We start from the raw sequence: 8,364 nt of genomic DNA on the forward strand, positions 1-8,364 counted from the left end.
GTGTCTTGAAGTGGTAAACTAGTGAGTACTCTTGATGGCCAGGACCCTTGATATTTTTATTATTATGACATGGGTATTTGGTTGGTTGGTTTTGATTTCTTGTTTTCTTTTTTTTGAGATAGCCTCGTGTGTGTATAGCACCACCTGACCTGGAACTCATCATGTAGATCAAGCTGGCTTCGAACTAAGAGAGCAAACATAAAAAAAAATAAAAAATAAAAAAAAAAATCAACCCGCCCCTGCCTCCCTACCGCTGAGATTATTTGTTTAATTTTGTGTTTTGAGGCATGGTCTTATTATGTATTCTCTTGGCTGGCCTGAAACTTGTTACGTTGATTAGACTGGCCTCAAACTCAAGAGATCCGCCTGGTTTTGCTTCAGTGCTGCTATTAAAGGCATGTGCTCCATCACACCCAGTGAGAATATTTTTTAAAGAAGTCAGGCCTTCTGACTTCCAAGGTTCTTACTGCATACCAAGATCCTGCCCTCCCCGACATTTGCTTTCCAACCTCTCCTCACCTACACTGGTTTTCCTAACCCTCCAAAATAGGCCCTCTACTTAGTTTTGTAGATGAAGAACCAGTGATTAAAAAGTGGCCCTGTGTGCGGGTGTGGTGGCCCATACCTTTAATCCCAGCACTCAGGAGGCAGAGACAGGCAGATTTCTGAGTTCGAGGCCAACCTGGTCTACAAAGTGAGTTCCAGGACAGCCAGGGCTATACGGAGAAACCCTGTCTCGAAAAACCAAAAAACAAACAAACAAACAAACCCAAAAAACAAAACAAAAAACCAAAGAGGCCCTGTGTGCTGTCAGCTCCCCTCTGCCTCCTTCCTTTCAGTATGAAGAGTTCGGCATGTTAGTAGGATCCAGTTTGAAAGCCACCAAGTGCTGCTTATGAGCAATATTTTGCCTTTTACATCTGATAAATAAACACCAAATGAGTAAGAAAGAAGAGAGACTAATGGAGGAGGAATATGGTCAAAAGCGCATTTATATGACATCATGAGAGAATAAATAGAAAAATGTCATACATAAAACTTAATCTAAAACCCTGAAGGGTACCCATTAGCACCTACTTCCAAGGCACAGGATCATATTGTTATATGTTATGTTGTAATTTTGTTTTTAGAAAGAGCTATTAACGTTTTTGAAGACTCAGACCCTACACAACCTGGCTTGCGGCAGATAGAGACTTAATGTTGTGAGTTGAGTATAATTGGAATCAGAGGACCTAGCCCCATAATTGCTATCTGGGCCAGTAATTAATTGAACTTTGGCTTTAAGTCCTTCCTCAAAGTACGTTAAAGATAGTACTGAGAAGCCTGAGCTATTGTGATAATCAATGAGGTAGTATTTGTAAAAGTGATTAGTGATTCTTTGAAAGGCCTCCATAAGTTTTATGAATTAATACTTTATTTCTAGTTATACTTATTTAGTGTGTGTGAAGAAACTAGGTAATCAGTCCTCTCTTTCCACCTGTGAGACCTGAGGATTGAACTCAGGGTGTCAGGCTTGGCAGCAAATTCCTACTGAGCCAAGCTGGACCATGAATTAATGTTACTGTTATTTTTATAAGATGCATAGGAGGGAAAGATCCAAAGAACTACAGAATGCTGAGCATGTAGCTCAGCGGCACAAGGACTTTTATGTGATATCCAGTACTTGAGACAAAAAAACCAACAAAACAAAACAATAGGGCAGGTGATTTGGAGAAAACAATGGGATAACACCAATTAAAGCCCTTATTCTGACTTAAACCATGACACACTCAGGAAATAAACTAAGGAGCGTAGATTTAGACATTTAGAGACTTGTACGCACTTCCTCTAGACACAGGTGGATAGCAGGCCGTGTCTCCATCTCACCAGGAAACTGCTAAAGTTCCTGTGGGGTCAAAGTGCAATTTTCTAAGAATGTGAGGGATGAAGAGGACAAGACCCGTGGTAGCTGTGAAGGCCCTGACAGCATGTTTGACAAATTAATACTGTCTGGTGGTCATGTGTTTATTTTTTAAAAAGAGAACATAATCTTACATCAGGAACAATAAAGGCCATGCTGAATGAACCAGGTCAGTTTGCTGAGAGTGAAACCAGTGAGGTCAATTTTAGAGAGATTCCTTCACACATGCTATCTGAAGTACCCATGCATTTTACTTACAAAGCCTCCCACATTAAAGGCACTGAGATTCCAGAATCCCAACTGCACCGCAACTGTTCATACTGTGACTTTCTTAGATTGTCAAATAAATAAATTAATTAAAATAAGTTTCATATTTTTTAGTTTAATTTATTTTAAACTTTCCTGGCATGGTGGTTCACATCTTTAACCCCACCACTTGGGAAAAGGGTAGATAGCTCTCAAGAGTCTAAAGCTAGCTTGGGCTACATAGTAAAACCTTGTCTTAAAAAAAAAAAGAAGAAGAAAGGAAGGAAGGAGGAAAGAAGAAAAAAATTAAAGCTGAGAACAGGAAAATGATAGCATACCCCCCACAGACATTTAACATGAATGGAAATGGAAAAGCTATGCATCCTGGCATATATCTATGATCCCCTCACTGGGAAGCTGAGACAGGAGGATGCATAAGTTGGAGATGGGCTTGGATGAGACACTGCCATATTGGTTACACAGCAGGCCCTGTCTCAAAAAGAAAATAAAATGGAGTCCAGAATGCTAAAAGATATTTTCTGGGGCTAAAGAAATGGCTCAGTGGCTAAGAAAGCTAGCTATTCTTCCAGAGGACTCAGGTTCAATTCTCATCACCCACATGGCAGCTTAAAGCTGTCTGTAACTCCAGTTCCAGGGGATCTGGCACCTTCATACAGAGATGCTGGTAAACACCAATGCACAATATATATATTATTTTCTGAGTGTACCCATCTAATGAATGGCATGGTCCGAAAAAGCAAAATATTCAGTCACCAACTAGGTTTCTATTTTATCAAGAGTTATGCTGAGTTATGCTCTCTATAGTTTTTAGCTTTATAGCAAGTTTCCCAGAATCCACATCTGTTTTAAAGTTGGGTAAATGGGTGGTGATTTGGCATCTGCCTCACGTAAGTAATCTGTACTGTTGTTGAGTGAGAAAAAAGAAAAAATTCAAGGTAAGAGTTACAACTCCATAAATTAGTGGCAGCAGAAGAAGTGCGAAATCAAAAACTACTGATTATATACTTATTTGGAAAGGAAAAAAAAATCACAGCATGTTCCCTCTAGAAATGTGGAACGGCTAACATTCCCTCAATTCTTTCACTTATTGTGATACAGAAAACAGGAAGTCGCTACTATTCCCAGTTTACTAACAACACAAGAAAGGATTCTTTTAAACACAGTGCTTATTCAGCCAAGAACATAACCCACACAATTTCTAATTAATGCAAAATATGGAAAATGAAGTTTACAAATGCCAGGCCAAATAAACATCCTGGTTGGTAATCCTTAGAAACATCTACAAGTATTTTACAAACACTGTTATAGTTTGTTCTTGTAAAGTCCATAAGAGGGAGAGATGGGAAGGGGCGGAGCTTGTAATTGGGTAGAGCTGAACCGTTTATGAAACAAGTGCTGGCTAAGCAAAGACCAAAGAGTGCTACTCCTGAAGGCCCTCTTTAAAGCTGAAGAGTGCATGCCAAGCATCTTCATCTAGTTTCATGTTGCAAGTCAGCTATGGTCCTGCTGCTTCCTGAAGCCTTCCTCTGGGTCGCTAAAGTTTTTTGAAGAGTAACTCAGTAACAGTAAGGTGAGCTCAAGGTCCTCTCTGAACTCTGTCTCCTCAGCTCTTGCTATTTTGAACCTTTTATCACCTACCTGCACCAGTTTACATCCTGATCTGCCACTTTCCTGGCTTCCTGCTCACAGGAGATAATTTGGCCAAGATGGTTTAACAGAAAACAATTTACCTGCAATAAAAATTTCTTCAACATGACAAAGTAGTAAATGGTCACTTACTTTTTAGTCTTGTTCCTAGACAAGAATGTTGCTTTGGGGAAGGGGGATTGTGCCCATACACTAATATATTTTCTTACCCATAAACGTACAAAAATAATTTTACAAATTATAAAAAAATGTATAAGTTGCCATATGTAGCTATTAATACAAGAGCAATGCAAAGTTTGAGGCCATTGTAGCAAGCTTCTTGATAGAGCGAAGCAACCATTATGCAAACTGTTGATCATGAAACCTGTCTATGACATCAAAAAGTCATGATTAACAACTGCTTATTCCCCATCTGAATTTAGGAGTAATGTGAATTTAGGCAGCCAAGTTGGAGGGAGAGATGAACTTTGAACTTGATTTTAAGATTCCGGAGTTGGAGGTAAGACACTTGCCTAGAATGTATGATGTCCTGTGTTTTATTCCCAGAACCACAATAAACCACACAATCCCATGGAGTGTGGCATAGCCTGTTACCTATAGTTGTATCTAGTGAGGTCCAGAAGCTTTCAAATCTACAGTGTACCCTTGTCTCTACATTTTGTACAAGTCTTGGCTTATAACCAAGCATTTAGTACACAGCTATAATCCCAGTAGTCTTGGAAGCAGGTATAGGAGGATTATACCACCTGGGCTCCACAGTGAGCTTCTATTTATAAATAAATAAGTTCTGATGTTGTGCCTTTATTTGCTCTGATATGGTTATATTTTTGTGGTTTTATATGCCATCCTTCTTTAGGTAAAGATATAAAGGTCTTCCTATTGTGGTAGAAGTTCTCACCAGGCAGTGGTGGCACACGCCTTTAATCCCAGCACTTGGGAGGCAGAGGCAGGCAGATTTCTGAGTTTGAGGCCATCCTGGTCTACAGAGTGAGCTCCAGGACAGCCAGGGCTATGCAGAGAAACCCTGCCTTGAGGGGCAGGGGGAGAAGAGAGAGAGAGAAGTTCTCATGATTCATTGAACAATCTTTACAAAGAAGAGCTTGGGACACAGAAGGTGGCAATCTATAGTTCTGATGTAGAGGAGTTAGGAAATTGGGACTAGGTCTAGCCAGAAGGCTCTGTGAAAGTCTGACCACCCAAGTTCAACCTCAAAAACTATGTAAAAGTGGAAGGACAGAATCCTTTCCACAAAGTTGTATTCTGGCCTCCAAGTTTGTACCATGGCACACCCCCCCACACACACACATACTCTACATACACTACATTTTTTAAAAGAAAGCTGGGGGTAGGGTCTAAGTTGGTGAAGTGCTTGCCCTATAGGAATGCGGACCTAAGTTTGGATGTCTACCACCCGTGTATGGGCTGTGGTTTTGGACACACTGTAATCCGAGGACTGTGGAGGCAGAGACAGCACAACGTCTGGAGCTTGTTGGTCATCTAATTTTGCTCAATCCATCATCTCTGATCTTACCCTGTCACAGAATATAAGGTAGAGAGTAGCAGAAGACAGTCAAAATCGTCTTCTAGCGTCAGCATGCACTAACATGCACACAGACATATGCACCACACACACAAAAGAAACCTCAGGGCCCTCTTTACTGACAGGAAAAGGGCCTCTGCCACAGTACTGCCTATTCCTGAAGAAGAAAGTGAAGGCAAACATTTATGTTAGGTATGTCTCAGTAGATTACTTATCCTTAAAGTTTAAATTAAGTGTTCAAACTGAAAAGCCTAAAAGGACCAGAAAAAAGTTCTCTAGCCTAGTGTAAGATAATGACTAGTGAACAGTGTGAAGAGAGCCCATCCCCCTCTATGCGTCCAAATTCAAGTGTTTTTAAGAAAAAAATAAAAAAAGCCCTTGGGAGGTAGAGACTGAGATCAAGAGCTCAAAAGGGCCTGTGGGTAGGCTGTTGGGGCATGGAGGGGCAGTGAGATGGCTAAGCAGGTAAAAAGTTTGCCGCCAGGCCTGACAACCTGGTTCTAACTCTTGGAAATCCACATGGTGGAAGGAGAAAACTGACTCCTGTAAATTGTCTTATAGCATCTGCATGTTAAATAAAAGTTTTAAAATGCTTTATTTTTCAAAATAAAGGAAGAAGCCATAAAACTTGTAAGACTGTTTTCAGGGTATTTTTGTTGTTGTTGTTTTTTTTATTTTTCAAGACAGGGTTTCTCTGTGTCACTCTCTGTGTCCTGGAACTCACCATGTAGACTAGGATGGGCTTGAACTCAGAGATCTCCACACCCAACCCCCCCCACCTCTGCATCCCAAGTGTGTGCCTCCAGGCCTACCCCTTCTTTATAATCATGAAGGAGGAACAGACAGCGCAGGTTTGGGTGTATAGGGTCGGGAGGGGGTAGAAGGAGAAAAGAGCAAGTAGGCTGCTTTGCTCCAGCAATTTCTTTGATTTGTTTTAATCATAAAGATGCTTCCTCTCCAAGACATCGTCACAGTACCCATGATGGCTTGGGAGGCCTCCATAGATAAGCCTCGTCTTAGAACAGGGATCATAGTACTGAGGCTTAGCAGTCCTTCCCTCCCTCCCTCCCTCCCCACACGGAGAACTTTTCATTGTCACATTTGGCAGATCAGGACTCAAATGAGAACAGTTCTTTAATAGCTTCATGCACAGTGCCTCCCTTAAAAAGACTCACGCTCGTTGGTCACCATGGCTACAGTGACTGAATCAACCCACTTCATCTTTTGCACTAGAATGACCTTCAATCCCAGACTCCATACCAAAGGCACATTTTTTTTTCCCACTTTGGTGTCTTAGAACACATGGTCTCAGGCAGAAAGGCTTAGCTGGAGAGCTGTTTAATGTCCTATAGATACACACATTCTTCCTATTGCCTACTGCTTTTAAAAATTTTTTAAGATAGGGTCTTATGTATCCCAGGCTGACCTCAAGCTCACTATGTTGCCAGGTTTTACATACAACAGTAGTTCTCAGCCTGTGGGTTGCAACCCTTTTGGGGGGCAAGTCAAAGAGCCCTTTCACAAGGGTCATCTAAGACCATAAGATATATTTACAATTTATAACAGTAACAGTATAAAATTACACGTATCAACGAAAATAATTTTATGGTTGGAGGGGTCACCACAACATGTGGAACTATATTAAAGGGTCACAGCATTAGGAAGACTGAGAATCACTACTCCTGAAGCTCTGATTGCTCTGCCTCTATCTCCTACATGCTTGCATTACTGGCATGTACCACTGTGCTCAGTTTTTTTCCTTTCTACTAATTTAACAGCAGGAAGCTGGGTTATCTTGCAGTAGTGAAATAACCTCTGTTCTATGTGTTACATACAGACTGTTTACTTTAAGCCTAAAGTATAATCTCCAAGTTTAGAATACTTTGCCTAGAGTAACTGTTTTCACCCCTCCCAGATTCCACCCATATGCACACATACCTCGTTATTTTTGCCTTATTACACTAGCCACATCAGGTACTAGAATCTGGAAAAATTACATACTATGCCAGAGGCCAATGAGAGGTACAAAACCATAAATTGCAGACAAGCAATGCATCGGTGTGGTGAGGTAGAGCACTAGGCATGACAATCCCAGTCTGCATCAGGTTCAGACAGGTTAGATAATGGGGCTATATTTTATTTTCAATAGAAGGATTAATCAAGGTGGAACCTTCTAACTCTATCATATGTAACCTTTCTGTTTGACTAGTCATTTGATCAGCTCAGACAAGACCACACCATGAAACAGCCAAATTGGTTTTAACTATAACACAATAGCTCATAATTCAGGCTGTGATAGCTACCAAGACCACTGCCAGTTAATGGGATGAAGTATGGATATCAGAAATTACTCGGGAAATTATCAGAAATTAGTCCCTGCAGCTGTAATACTAAATAAAGGCCTTCTACAGAGAACCTAGAACAATCCTCCAAAAATCATAGGTGTATCACCACGTAGTCTTTTGCTTAATCATAAGTAATTTTTAAAATAAAATGCTATAGAGGGAAGATTTAAATATAGTCCTGCTTAACTCCATTTATACTGGGCTTTTATTTTGTTTGAAACAGCCTTGCCCTGTAGGCCAAGCTGAACTTGAACTCTTACCTCCTGCCCCAGCCTCCTGATTATGATTATGTACCACCACAAAGCTTTTTTTTTTTTTTTTTTTTTTTTTTTTAAATGCTGTAGTTGCTTGGTGTAGTAGTACACACCTTTAATTCCAGCACTTGGGAGGGAGAAGCAGGTAGGTTTCTGTGAGTTTGAGAGGCCAGCCAGCCTAGTCTACATAGCAAGTGTGAGCCAGGACTTTAAAAAAAAAAAGGACCAATAATGATGATAGATAGATAGATAGATGATAGATAGATAGATAGATAGATAGATAGATAGATAGATAGATAGATAGACAGATAGATGATTGATTGATAGATAGGCAGACAGACAGTCCTGCTATGTAGCTGAAGCTACCTGAAGATTGCTGTTTGTTATCCAGACTCCTCCTCCTGCTTTCAG

This window comes from Mus caroli, unplaced genomic scaffold (genome assembly GCF_978045245.1).
Source record: "Mus caroli unplaced genomic scaffold, Mus_caroli_1 scaffold_3, whole genome shotgun sequence".
Taxonomy (NCBI): domain Eukaryota; kingdom Metazoa; phylum Chordata; class Mammalia; order Rodentia; family Muridae; genus Mus; species Mus caroli.